We start from the raw sequence: 15,895 nt of genomic DNA, 5'->3' as shown, positions 1-15,895 counted from the left end.
TGCTGTAAAATAATGGAGGCTGGAATTTAAAAATAGCAGTGGAAAAGGAAAGGGGGAATTGTGAAAGACATTATGAAGGAAGACTTGATAGAACTTGGAGTAATGGGAAAGGGAGGTTTGAAGAATGTCTCCAGGGTTTTATATTTAGGAGGCTCAATAATGGTAGAATCATTGTCTGAAATATCAACAGCCAGAGGAGAAGCTGATTTTGTGGGATGTAGATATGCTAAATTGAGGTAATAATGAGATTTCTTAGGGAAAGAGTCCTGCAGGCAATTATATATACTACATCTAAAATTCCGTAAACAGATTGGGGTCAAGATACATGTCTGACAATCTTTCTGGTAGAAGTGAAAGTTTAAGCCCTTAACTTTATAAGTCATTCTCTAGGAGAATGTGTACAACAATGATTCCAACCCAGGCTGTGTATCATAATCACTGGTGCAGTGAGCAGCCATTGCTTCTGCCTGCCTTCCCTCTTCTGGTAACAGAAACAATTATTTTCATTTTCTTCTTCTCCATATGATTCTAGTGGGGAGATGGGGGAGCTAAGGTTATGGGATTCCACTTCCCACACCATAAAAGAAGGCCTGCAATCTAGTCTGGATAATCAAAGCACCTGTCCCCTAGATATAGTGACTGGTCCAAAGAGACCTAACTCTTTTCTCCAGACTCACTAACTATGCAGGGGGTGGAAGCCAGAAGCTTCCTGTAACTTGTTTCCCACAACATAAAGAAAGCCTGCCTCACAGTGAAGCCCACAAAATGAAGCCCACACAGGGGTCCTAATGCTGCCATTTGAATCCCTAGAACCAGACGTTTCTGAATTTAGTCCCACCACATGTTTGCCAACATGAGTATTTATTTATATGCCATCTAGCCATATTGGAGGACTAGAGAGGAGGGAAGGAAGGGGCACTGACAAAGGCTGCTTAATATCAATTGGCTGTCATCTTGTTCATTTGGTTGTTTAGATGTTTGTGATAATAGGATAGTTCTATATCTTGATTGCAGTGGTAGATACACAAAACTTCACATGTGATACAATGACATAGAACTATATCCACACATTATACCAATGTCAGTTTCCTGGTTTTGCTAAACTATAGTTTTATAAGATGCAACCATTGGGGGTAATGAGGTGAAGGTACACAGAACCTCTCTGTAAGATGTTTTCAATTAGTTGTGAATCTATAATTACATCAAAATAAAAAGCTAAAAAATTTGCTATTTACAAGAGACATATCTAAATATAAAAATGAAGAAAGGTTGAAAGTTAAAGGATGATAAAATATATTGCATGTAAACAATAACCAAAATAAAGTTAATAGGTATATTAATATCAGGCAAAATAGACCTTAAAATAAGAGGCATTAATATACAATAATGAGAGTCAATCCATAGTGGTAAAAACTTTAATTTACTAGGAAGCTATCTAATAACAAAACCTCAAAATATGTAAAGCAAAAAATTGATAATTAAAAGGAGAAATAGACAAACCCATAATCATAATAGAAGGTTTTAAACATATTTTTTCTCAATAATTCAGAAATCAAACTGTTAAAAATATCAGTAAGAGTGAAAATCTGAATAGGACAATAAATTACCATATGCCCAGGATATGCAACTATAGGAATATCAACTTAGGAATATCAACCCCATGCTGGGCCACAAAGCAATTCTCAACAATTTTCAAAAGTCTGGCAGAATATAGACTTCATTCTTTGACTAAAGGCAGTTAGGTTATAAATCACAAACAAGAGATAATTAGAAAATTTCATATACTTGGAAATTTATAAAAACATTTCTAATAGCTAATGTGTCAAATAACTCATAATGGAAGTTCAAAAATATTTCCATTTGAATGATATGAAAATATTATATATCCAAACTTGTTCAGTGTATCTAAAATAATAACTGTAGGGTGATTTAGAGCCTTAAATGCCTATATAAAAACAAAGTTTTTTTCCAAGATGGTGGATTGGAGGCTTTCAGCATGCCTCAGCCACTTGGAAATAGCAAGTTAGTACAGAAAGACCAACTCTGTGAACTTTAATTGAAAAATGGGAATCTACTGAAACATGAAGGACACCCAAGACCCTGGAGAAGAGAACACTGGCAAACAGCCCCCATGACAGTGCCCTACTGAAAAGAGGAAAGAAAAGAAAAAGAAAAAAATCCTACTGACATAAAAATAATTTAAAAAATGAGAAGTGCCAGCTTCTCCAGATGAGAAGGAATCAATGCAAGAATTCTGGCACCATGAAAAATCTGAATGTAGTGACACCACCAAAGGATCGCACTAGATCTCCAGCAATGATCCCTAACCAAAATGAAAATTCAAAAATGACAGATAACGTATTAAAAGCATGGATTGCAAGGAAGCTCACTGAGATCCAAGACAAGCTTGAAAACCAACAAAAAGAAACTTCTAAAGCAATCCAGGAAATAAAGGAAGAGATAAACATCTTAAAAATTAATCCATTGGAGCTGCTGAAATTGAAAAACTCACTTAAGGAATTTCAAAATACAATTAAAAGCTTTATCAATGGACTGGACCAAGTAGAAGAATGAATTTCAGAGCTTGAAGCCCACTCTCTTGAACTAACCCAATCTCGCAAAACTAAAGAAAAAGTTTATTTATTTATTTAATTTATTTAAGATGGAGTTTCACTATTGTCGCTGGGGCTGGAGTCCAATGGCACATTCTTGGCTCACTGAAACCTCCTCCTCCCCCTCCCAGGTTCAAGTGATTCTTCTGCCTCAGTCTCCCAAGTAGTTGGGATTACAGGCGTGTGCCATCATTCCCAGCAAATTTTGGTATATTTAGTAGAGATAGGTTTTCACCATGTTAACCAGGCTGGTCTCAAACTCCTGGCCTCAGGTGATCCATATGCCTTGGCCTCCCAAAGTGCTGGGATTACAGGCATGAGCCACCATGCCTGGCCAGAAAAAAGAATTTTAAAAAATGAGAAAAGTCTTCAAGAAATATAAGATTATGTAAAGCAACCAAATGTGTGAATTACTGACATTCATGACAGAGAAGGAGCAAACGAACTGAAAATTATATTTGAGGGTATAATTCAAAAAAACTTTCCTACTCTTGCTGGAGAGGTAGACATCGAGATATAAGAAATCCAGAGAACCTCTGCAAGATACTATAGAAAACAAACATCACCAAGGCCTATGGTCACCAGACTGCCCAAGGTCAACCTTGAACAAACAAATTGAAAACATTCCATGATCATGGATTGAAAGAATCAATATCATTAAAATGGCCATACTGCCCGAAGCAATCTATAGATTCAACACTATTCCTGTCAAACTACTAATGCCATTTTTCACAGAATTGGAAAAAACTAAAGTTTATGAGGAACCAAACAAAAGAGCACAAATAGCCAAAGCAATCCTAAGCAAAAATTACCTGACTTCAAACTATATTGCAAGTCTACAGTAATCAAAACAGCATGGCACTGCTACAAAAACAGACATATAGACCAACCTAACAGAATAGAGAACCCCAAAATAAGGCCATACAACTATAGCCATGTAATCTTTGACAAAGTCAACAAAGTTAAACAAGAAGGAAAAGACTCTGTATTCATCAAATGGTTCTGGTATAGCTGGTGAGACGTATGCAGAAGAATTAAACTGGACCCCTACCTTTCACCATATAAAAATTAATGCAAGATAGATTAAAAATTAAAATGTAAGACCTCAAACTAAAAGAATCCTAGAAGAAAACCTAGGAAACATTCTGGACGTGGCCTTGGGAAAGAATGTATTACTAAGCCCTCAAAAGTAACTCCAAGCTGGGCACGGTGGCTCATGCCTGTAATCCCAGTACTTTGGGAGGCCAAGGTGGGCAGATCACTTGAGGTCAGGAGTTCGAGACCAGCCTGGCCAACATGGTAAAACCCCGTCTCTACTAAAAATACAAAATTAGCTGGGCGTGGTAGCAGGTGCCTGTAATCCTAGCTACTTGGGAGTCTGAGGCAGGAGAATTGCTTGAACCTGGGAGACAAAGATTGCAGTGAGCCAAGATCACACCACTGCACTCCAGCCTGGGCAACAGAGTGAGACTCTGTCTCAAAAAAGAAAAAAAGTAACTCCAACAAAAACAAAAACAAAATGACAAGTGGGACCTAATTAAACTAAAGAGCTTCTGCACAGAAAAACAAAAACAAAAACAAAAAACAAAATGTACCAACAGAATAAATGGATAACTACAAAATGGGAGAAAATATGATCAAACTATGCCTCCAACAATCGTCCAGTATCCAGAATTTTAAGGAAGTTAAATATTTGAACAAGCAAAAAATAAATAACTCCATTAAAAATGAACAAAAGACTTGGACAGACACTTCTGAAAGGAAGACGTACAAGCAGCTGACAAACATGAAGAAAACGCTCATCATGACTAACCATCAGAGAAATGTAAATCAAAGTCAAAACGAGATACCATCTCCAACCAATCAGAATGATTATTATTAAAAAATCAAAAAGCAACAGATGTTGGCAGGGCTGTGGAGAAAAAGGAACACATACTACACTGTTGGTGAGAATGTAAATTAGTTCAGCCCCTGAGGAAAGCAGTTTGGAGATTTCTCAAAGAACTTGGAACTATCATTTGACATAGCAATCCCATTACTGGGTATATATCTAAAAGAAAAGAAATTATTTTACCAAAATACACATGTACTCATATGTTCGTCATAGTACTATTCACAATAGCAAAGCCATGGAATCAGTCTAGGTGCCCATCAGTGGTGTACTAGATAAAGAAACCATGGTGCATACACACCATGGAATACTATACAGCCGTAAAAAAGAACAAAATCATATCCTTTGCAGGAACATGGTTGGAGCTGGGGGTCATTATCCTAAGCAAATTAATGCAAGATCAGAAAACCAAATATTGCATGTTCTCACAAGTGGGAGCTAAGCATTGGGAACTCATGGGCATAAAATGGTAATAATGGACACTGGTGACTATTAGAGAGGGGATAGAGGGAGGAGGGCAAGGGTTGAAAAACTGTTAGGTACTATGCTTAGTACCTGGGTGATGAGAGCATTTAGACCTCAAACCTCTGCCTCATGGAATAAAACCAGGTAATAAATCTGCACGTGTATCCCCTGAATTTAAAATAAAAGTTGAGAAAGAAAATAAAAAAGAACAGAAGGACTAAATTAATAAGCTAAGTATCTAAGTCAACAAAGATGCTAGAAAAAGAGTATCAGAGAAGCAAGCTCAAAAAGTGTTAGCAAGAAAATAACAGATAAGAATAGTAATGAATAAAATGGTGAACAAACTGACACTAGATCCAGATAAAAAATTGTGTTTTTAAAAATAATTAATATATTTGATAAGCCTCTGGTAAACTTGATAAGGCATATATAACCAATGTTACTGATTCAAAAAAGAGATAATCACTACAGATGTTGCAGATATAAACAAGAAAAGAAGAGGATATTAAGAATAATTTTATGCCAACCACACTCCCAGATTCAATAACATAAAAAAATTCTTAGAAAAGCTTACTTTAAGAAATTAAGATAAAATTTTTTTTCACAAAGAAAAAATACAATTCCCAGATGGTTTACAGGCAAGTTTTATCAAACATTTAAGCAAACAATAATTCTAATCTTAAGCAAATTATTCCAGAATATAGATAAAGGGAAGATTCCTGACTTATCTTACAGCACTAGCATAATTTTGAAAACGATAGTACAAGAAAGGAAATTTAGGGACAATTTCACTTATTAACATAGCTACAAAAATCCTAAACAAAACATTAGCAATCAGAATCTATGTATGAAAATGGTAATATAGCATTAACAAATTGGGCTTATTCCTTGTCTGAGAGGTTAATTTAATATAAAAAAGCAGTCAATGTAATTTTATGTATCAGATTAAAGGAGAAAAATTATATGACTTTTTATCAGATAAAATCATTCATATAATTGAAGCAAATAAATATAAATACTCTATGAGCAAGCTAGGAAATTGAAAAATAATTACTAAATCTTAGGAAGTGTATCTACAAAAAACCTAGAGCAAATATCCACAGTGGTGAAGCACTAAAAACATTCCCTTTAAGATTTAAAAAAGTACAATGGTGCCTGCCGTCACTACTTGCCTTTAAACATTATTTAATATTGTATTTGAGATCTTAGCCAGCATGATAATGTAAGAAGAAATAAAATGAATAAGGATTGGAAAGGAATTCTTCTTTCAACATAGAAAACCTAAAATTATCTACAAAAAAATTTTAAAGTTAAAAGAAGTAAAACATTCTTACAGTTTAAAACCTAGAAGAAAATAGAAGAAAAATAAAATAATCACTGGTAAGCTTAACAACCAGAAGCAACCAGAGAGAACATGTTGGTGTATTTTCTTTTAATCTTTTTTCTATGGTTTTTAAAAGAGTGTCCATTGAAATACAGACTTAATATTGTGTTATATGTATGCCATTTTGTGGTTTACTTTTCACTTTAGCCATGCATTGTCCCTGACCTGGTCATTTAAGATTACTCAAAAAGTCATTTTATTGACTGTATGATATTTTTGGTATGGATAACAATAATTACTTATTTTCAATATGTTTAGAAAGTTTCCAAATATTTCTACTATAAATAACCTAGTGAACAAGAAGTCTTTGTCTTTGTTTTACAATATGTCCCCATGAGACATTTAAAAAATGAAGTCTACCTTTAAGACCACATAAATATCCTAAAATGCTTAATATACATTACCAAATTGCTTTTCATGCTATATCAGATTAATTAAACTGCAACCATAAGATGTATAAGTTTTCAACTAATTAAACCCAACATTCATTTAATACATTCATTTGATTGTATCTTTGCTATTCAAAGAGTTAAGAATATGCCATCCCAATCATGCTATCTGACTTCAAACTATACTACAAGGCTACACTAACCAAAACAGCATGGTACTGGTACAAAAACAGATATATAGACCAATGGAATGGAACAGAGGCCTTAGAAATAACACCACACATCTACAACCATCTGATCTTTGACAAACCTGACAAAAACAAGCAATGGGGAAAGGGTTCCCTATTTAATAAATGGTACTGGGAATACTGGTAAACCATATGTAGACAGCTGAAACTGGATCCCTTCCTTACACCTTACACAAAAATTAACTCAAGATGGATTAAATATGTAAATATAAGTCCTAAACCATAAAAACCTTAGAAGAAAACCTAGGCAATATCATTCAGGACATAGGCATGGACAAAGACTTCATGACTAAAACACCAAAAGCCATGGCAACAAAAACCAAAATAGACAAATGGGATCTAATTAAAGTAAAGAGCTTCTGCACAGCAAAAGAAACTATCATCAGAGTGAACAGGCAACCTACAGAATGGGAGAAAATGTTTGCCATCTATCCGTCTGACAAAGGGCTAATATCCATAATCTACAAATAACTTAAACAAATTTACAAGAAAAAAACAAACAACCCCATAAAAAAGTGGGCAAAGGATATAAACAGACACTTCTTAAAGGAAGACATTTATGCAGCCAGCAGACACATGAAGAAATGCTCATAATCACTGGTCATCAGAGAAATGCAAATCAAAACCATAATGAGATGCCATCTTACACCAGTTAAAGTGGTGATTATTAAAAAGTCAGGAAACAACAGATGCTGAAGAGGATGTGGAGAAATAGGAACACTTTTACACTGTTGGTAGGAGTGTAAATTAGTTCAACCATTGTGGAAGACGGTGTGGCGACTCCTCAAGGATCTAGAACTAGAAATACCATTTGACCCAGCAATCCCATTATTGGGTATATACCCAAAGGCTTATAAATCATGGCGCTATAAAGACACATGCACATGTATGTTTATTGCGACACTATTCACAATAGCAAAGACTTGGAACCAACCCAAATGTCCATCAATAATAGACTGGATAAAGAAAATGTGGCACATATCCACCATGGAATACTATGCAGCCATAAAAAAGGATGAGTTCACGTCCTTTACAGGAACATGGATGAAGCTGGAAACCATCATTCTCAGCAAACTATCGCAAGAACAGAAAATCAAATACCACATGTTCTCACTTATAAGTGGGAGTTGAACAATGAGAACACATAAACACAGGGAGGGGAACATCCCACACCAGGGCCTGTTGCGGGGTGGGGGACTGGAGGAGGGATAGCATTAGAATAAATACCTAATGTAAATGACGAGTTGATGGGTGTAGCAAACCAACATGGCACATGTATACCTGTGTAACAAACCTCTACCTTGTGCACATGTACCCTAGAACTTAAAGTATAATAATTAAAAAAAAAAATGTTATTCTTGGCCTGGAGCAGTGGCTCATGCCTATAATTCCAGCACTTTGGGAGGCCGAGGTGGATGGATCACTCACAGTAAGGAGTAGGAGACCAGCCTGGCCAACATGGTGAAACCCGGCCTCTACTAAAAATACAAAAATTAGCCTGGCATGATGGCACACACCTGTAATCTCAGCTACTCAGAAGGGCAGGAGAATTGCTTGAAACCAGGAGGCGGAGGTTGCAGTGAGCCGAGATTGCGACACTGCACTCCAGCTTGGGTGACAGAGCAAGATTCTGTCTCAAACAAACAAACAAACAAACAAACAAATAAAAAAGAATATGCCATTCCAAAATATGCTGATCTAGGATATTGACTATTTTGAATTAAGGGAACTTAAAAAATAGCAAGGAGAAGATCTCTCTGCCCTTCTTTTTCCCCCTTCCCCTCCCCTCCACTTCCCTCCCCTACCCCTCCCCTCCTCCCCCACTCTCTTTCTTTCTTTCTTTCTTCATTTCTTTCTTTCATGGAGTCTCACCTTGTCACCCAAGTTGGAGTGCAATGGCGTGATCTTGGCTCACTGCAACCTCCGCCTCCACGTTCAAGCGATTCTTCTGCCTCAGCCTCCCGAGTAGCTGGGATTACAGGCATGCACCACCATGCTGGCTAATTTTTTGTATCTTTAGTGGAGATGGGATTTCACCATGTTGGCCAGGCTGATCTTGAACTCCTGACCTCGTGATCCGTCCACCTCGGCCTCCCAAAGTGCTGGGATTACAGGTTTGAGCCACTGCGCCTGGCCTGACTTTTATTCTTTTCCTTAAAAGCAGGATATAAAATTCCCATGTGAAAGATGTTCTCCCTCTACCAAAAGGAAAATGACATTCATATCATCAAGGATGGAAAGTTGATACCAAGGGAAATCTATGCAAACAAACCTTGTTAAACTAACCTTACTTTAGCCCGAGCTCCTTTGCTTTATTATATTTTATAACTTACTATTCTTTATGTAATTCAGTATAGAATGTAAGTGATTGACTCTAAGTGCTCTTTGGGTCTTCATTTCTTTATGAGGGCTCCTGTGGTACGTAAAACTATATTAAATACATTTGTATTTTTTTCTCCTATTAATCTTTCTTATGTCAATTTAATTATCAGGCTCAGCCAGGACTCTAAGAGGATGGAAGTGAAATTCTTATCTCCCCTATGCTGTTTTGATATTAGGAATTTTTTTTAAGAGACTTTATTTTTTAGAGTAATTTGGTGTTCACAGCAAAACTGAGAGGAAACTACAGAGATTTCCCATATACCCCCTGCCCCAACATGCATAGCCTACCCCATTATCAATATTCCCCACCTATCAGTTTTAGCAACTGATAAGCCTAAATGATAGGAATTTGCATCCTATTTTATTTGTTTTGTCTTTAATTACTAGTGAGGTTGAGTATTTTTTGTTTCTGAATCACTGTACATTTTCTTTTGATCATTTTTTCCTATTTATGGTAGTTCAAGTATTTTTATCATTAAAAAATTGGTGTTCACATCTCTGTGTGTACCCATTTTGACTAGGTACAGTGAGCATTACCAACTAGAAGATCAATAATTTTATATTACTTGTACGATATTATTTTCTGGTGATATCCTTTTTTCTATGAGCTCAGTTGGACAATGTTGCTAATCATAAGTTGAATTGGGAAATAGACTTAGAGGAATGGACATGAGATATGGGTGGGGACATATATCCAAACTGTATCAAGCACCAATCTCAAAGCTCTGAGAGAAAAAGATTGAAAAAGCTCATCACATTCTAGGTGAAAATAAATAAAAACAGACCTATACCCACATACATGCTGGAAAAATATTTCTAATATTAGGATAAAGACAAAAACTCCTATAAGTAGAAATGTAGGAAAAATAGGTTAATTCCTTTAGATTTCTCTTTTATAGTATTAAATACCAGAGGACAATGAGTAAGGTCTATCGAGTCATGATGAGAAAAGATAATTTCTGAATTTTATACCCAACTAAACTATCTTTTATGTATGAAAATAAAAGACATTTTTTGGCCGGGTGTGGTGGCTCACGCCTGTAATCCCAGCACTTTAGGAGGCTGAAGCTGAGATCATGAGGTCAGGAGTTCAAGGCCAGCCTGGCCAATATGGTGAAACTCTGTCTCTACTAACAATACAATAACTACAGGTGGTGGTGCTTGCCTATAGTCCCAGCTACTTGGGAGGCTGAGGCAGGAGAATCGCTTGAACCTGGGTGGTGGATGTTACAGGGAGCCGAGACTGTGCCACTGCACTCCAGCCTGTGCAACAGAGAGAGACTCTGTCTTATAAAATAAAATAAATAAAATAAAAGACATTTTCTGATATAAAATGACATATTTTTAAAAATAAAATTATTGATAGGTAAAGCAGAATGAAAAGCTGAAGAGTGGAAAAGTCTGAAAAACAAAGCTAAGTGTGATTAATTGTGGTCACCTTGATTATATAACTAATCTTGAAAGAGTCAATCTGTGGTGTAAATATAACACAATACAAATAATCTAAATCTCAAACCTCAGACTATATTAACCAAAGCTGAGAACAAGAACTGTAAAAAGAATGCGGGTAAGCATTGAAACTAGCTCAAACAAACTTAGAAGTAAGCGATTATGGTATACTTGGTTATTAACTTATGTTGAAGAAAACAGTTATGTGGTATAAGTATAGTAATAAAATAATGTAGACCCCAAATATCAGGTATTGTTATGAGAAACAGAGAGGATGTAGATGGAAGAGGAGGAGGATGTGGGGTTAAATGTTCTAAGACAACAATGGCTTACAAAAAGAGAAGAGTAGTATTGAACTACTGACATTGTTTAGAATTGGCTGGTGCATGGTGATAATGAAAAGCAGACCAAATTTAATTTGGTTTTATTTTCACTTAAAAATTCTCTATAGCATTTAAATTTCTTGAGTGCATTCAGACTGTTCATACTGACAATCTTCTTATATGCCATAGGTGTCAAATGGGAAATTTAAATATATTGCTATTGACTTTAGAAGGCAGTACAAGTATGATGACCATAAATTGAATTTAAAAGAACTTCTAAACACTGGAAATTTTATTTTTATTTTTATTTTTATTTTTTTTTTTTGAGGCAGGGTCTCGCTCTGTCGCCCAGGCTGGAGTGCAGTGGCCGGATCTCGGCTCACTGCAAACTCCGCCTCCCGGGTTCACGCCATTCTCCTGCCTCAGCCTCCCGAGTAGCTGGGACTACAGGCGCCTGCCACCTCATCCGGCTAGTTTTTTGTATTTTTTAGTAGAGACGGGGTTTCACTGTGTTAGCCAGGATGGTTTCAATCTCCTGACCTTGTGATCCACCCGTCTCGGCCTCCCAAAGTGCTGGGATTACAGGCTTGAGCCACCGCGCCTGGCCAACACTGGAAAATTTAAAGTAAAGAAGAGGAGGGGAAATTTCCAGTCAGTGACCAAAGTGGTTAGTGTAAATCATACCGCAGTAATTATTACTGAATACAATGTCTTAAAATGAAATAAATTAAAGATATTGGAAAGCATATGAAATAGAAACCAGAGAAAAGTTTTCTTTGAAAAAGTGTAACTAGAAGCAGTAAGAATTGCAAGGTTTTGGCTTGGCCTGACAAGGGTTTGGCCTGATGGTTCTCCTCAACTCCTGAGACTACTGAGTTAGAAAACCACAAGTAAACCAAAGCCTTATCAATTCAAGGTGCCAGATCAGATGTCTGGATTGAAAAAGCAACTGGAAATTTAAAGGGAAAATTCTGAATTGGACAATAACACAGGGTAAGACCCAAAATCTGACTATAAACACTGCTTAAATACCTAAAGTACTCATATGTGGAGAAGACGCCAAGGTATATAGCAAAAAGCAGACAGAGACTTGACAGGTGGAGATTAACAGCATAAGAGCTGAGGTTTTTGCCTTAAAAAAAAGAGTGCATTTCCCAATTCTGTGCAGGTTGGATAGGATAAAGCTGAAAATTCAGGGTGTGAAATATCAGAGGACATTGCTGAGGATGGTAAAGTATATTGAAATTGGTGAGGGGGTCTCCCTAAAAACAAGGTAAGTCTAGAATGAACCCTCAAATGTGAGTACAGTGTATAATGTTGGTCCAAATCCTTGGATGACTGCCAAATTACCCAGGCACAGGGAATACACCAGGAGCCAGGCTAACACAGCAATAACACAAACATAAGACCAGAAAGCGTATATCAGTAGTTGTATAATACAAGGAAGACAAAGAATCCAAGCAAGTGAATTACCCAAGAGAATGAAAGAATAATCTTCAGATAAACACAACAAAATTCTAAGTCACTACAACATATAATTATATAATATCTAGTTTCCTACGAAATATTTAGACATTCAAAGAAAGAGGAACATGGGACCCATATTCGGGAAAAACTGGAGTCAATTTAAAAATGACTCCAAGTGAGTCAGATGTTGACTGAGCGGAGACCAAGATTTCAAAGCAGCTATTAGAAATATATTCATAGAATTTAAGAAAAATATGTTAGTTAAACTAAAAACAAATGATCTTCTTGGTCAAATTATTTTTGGCAATTCTTGTCATTTCCTGTTTCATATACATTTTAGAATCAGTGTCTCAATTTCTGCAAAATAACCTGAATGGATTTTAATAGGAATTGTATTGAATAGATCAGTTTGTAGAGAGCTGACATTGCAACAATACTGAGTCTCAAACCCATAAATATAGACTATCTCTCCATTTATTTAGAATTGCTCTAATTTTTCTCAATGGTATTTTGTAGTTTATGGTAAACCAGTCAGCCCCATCTTTTGTTAACTCTATTCCTAAATATTTTGTTATTTTTGATGCTATTATGAATGACTTTGTTTTCTTAATTTCATTCTCAGATTGACCACTGGTAGTATAAAAAAATAGATGATATGCCTGGGCAAAATGGCCAAGTAGGAACAGCTCCAGTCTGCAGCTTCCAATGAGATCAATGCAGAAGGTGGGTGAAATCTGCATTTCCAACTGAGGTACCAGACTCACCTCAATAAGACTGGTTAGACAGTGGGTGCAGCCCATGGAGGGTGAGCAAAAGTAGGGTGGGGCATTGCCTCACCTGGGAAGTGCAAGGGGTTGGGGAACTCCCTTCCTTAATCAAGGGAAGTCCTGAGGGACTAAGTGCACTCTGGCTCAGATACTATGCTTTCCCCAGGGTCTTTGCAACCCACAGACCAGGAGATTCCCTCAGGTGCCTACACCACCTGGGGCCTGGGTTTCAAGCACAAAACTGTGCAGTCATTTGTGCAGACACTGAGCTAGCTGCAGGAATTTTTGTTTGTTTATTTGTTTGTTTGTTTCATACCCCATTGGCACCTGGAATGCCAGTGAGACAGAACTGTTCACTCCCTAGAAGGGGGCTAAAGCTAGGGAGCCAAGTGGTCTTGCTCAGTGGATCCCATCCCCATGGAGTGCAGCAAGTGAAGATCCACTAGCTTGAAATTCTCACTGCCAGCACAGCAGTCTGAAGTCAACCTGGGATGCTCCAACTTGATGGGGAGAGAGACATCCACCATTACTGAGGCTTGAATACACAGTTTTCCTCTCAAGGTGTAAACAAAGCCTCCGGGAAGTTCAAACTGGGCTGAGCCCACCACAGCTCGGTAAAGCCGCTTTAGCCAGACTACCTCTCTAGATTCCTCCTCTTTGGGCAGGCATCTCTGAAAGAAAGGCAGCAGCCCCAGTCAGGGGTTATAGATAAAACTCCCATATCATCTTCTTGGGACAGAGCACCTGAGGGAAGGGGCGGCTGTGGGCACAGCTTCAGCACACTTAAACATTCCTACCTGATGGCTCTGAAGAGAGCAGCATATCCCCCAGCACAGCAGTCAAGCTCTGCTAAGGGACAGACTGCCTTCTCAAGTGGGTCCCTGACCCCTGTGCCTCCTGACTAGGAGACATCTCCCAGCAGGGGTCGACAGACACCTCATACAGGAGAGCTCTGGCTGGCATCTGGTGGGTGCCCCTCTAGGATGAAGCTTGAAGAGGAAGGATCAGGCAGCATTCTTTGCTGTTCTGCAGCCTCTGCTGGTGATACCCAGGAAAACAGGGTCTGGAGTGGACCTCCAGCAAACTCCAGCAGACCTGCAGCAGAGGGGCCTGACTGTTAGAAGGAAAACTAACGAACAGAAAGAAATAGTATCAACATCAACAACAAAAAAAGTCCACACAAAAACCCCATCCAAAGGTCACCAACATCAAAGACCAAAGGTAGATGAATCCATGAAGATGAGGACAAACCAGTGAAAACAGGCTGAAAATTCCTAAAACCAGAATGCCTCCTCTCCTCCAAAGAATCACAACTCCTCACCAGCAAGGGAACAAAACTGGATGGAGAATGAGTTTGACGAATTGACAGAAGTAGGCTTCAGAAGGTAAGTAATAACAAACTCCTCCAAGCTAAAGGAGCATATTGTAACCCAGTGCAAGGAAGCTAAGATCCTTGAAAAAGGTTAGAGAAATTGCTAACTAGAATAACCAGTTTAGAGAGGAACATAAATGACCTGATGGAGTTGAAAAACACAGCACGAGAACTTCATGAAGCATACACAAACTTCAATAGCTGAATCAATCAAACAGAAGACAGGATATCAGAGATTGAATATTAATGAAATAAAGCATGAAGACAAGATTAGAGAAAAAAGAATGAAAAGGAATGAACAAAGCCTACAAGAAATATGGGACTATGTGAAAAGACCAAATCTACTTTTGACTGGTGTACATAAAAGTGATGGGGAAAATGGAACCAAGCTGGAAAACACTCTTCAGGATATTATCCAGGAGAACTTTCCCATTCTAGCAAGACAAGCTGACATTCAAACTCAGGAAATACAGAGAACACCACAAAGATACTTGTCAAGAAGAGCAACCCCAAGACATATAATTGTCAGATTCACCAAGGTTGAAATGAAGGAAAAAATGTTAAGGGTAGCCAGAGAGAAAGGTTGGGTTACCCATAAAGAAAAGCCCATTAGACTAACAGCAGATATCTCTGCAGAAACCCTACAAGCCAGAAAAGAGTGGGGACCAATATTAAACATTCTTAAAGAGAAGAATTTTCAACCTAGAATTTCACGTTGAGCAAAACTAAGCTTCATAAGTGAAGGAGAAATAAAATCCTTTACAGGCAAGCAAATGCTGAGAGGTTTTGTCACCACCAGGCCTGCCTTACAAGAGCTCCCGAAGGAAGCACTAAATATGGAAAGGAGAAACCAGTACCAGCCACTTCAAAAACATACCAAGTTGTAAAGACCATCAACACTATGAAGAAACTGCATCAACTAACAGGCAAAATAACCAGCTAGCATCTTAATGACAGAGTCAAATTCACACATAACAATATTAGCCTTAAATGTAAACAGGTTAAAGGCCCCAATTAAAAGACACAGACTTATAAATTTGATAAACAGTCAAGACCCATCACAGTGCTGTATTCAGTAGACCCATCTCATGTACAAAGAAACACGTAGGCTCAAAATAAAGGGGTGGAACAATATTTACTAAGGAA

Source organism: Trachypithecus francoisi, unplaced genomic scaffold, assembly GCF_009764315.1.
Source record: "Trachypithecus francoisi isolate TF-2019V2 unplaced genomic scaffold, Tfra_2.0 Lachesis_group2, whole genome shotgun sequence".
Classification (NCBI taxonomy): domain Eukaryota; kingdom Metazoa; phylum Chordata; class Mammalia; order Primates; family Cercopithecidae; genus Trachypithecus; species Trachypithecus francoisi.
Note: the sequence above shows the minus strand (reverse complement) of the source record.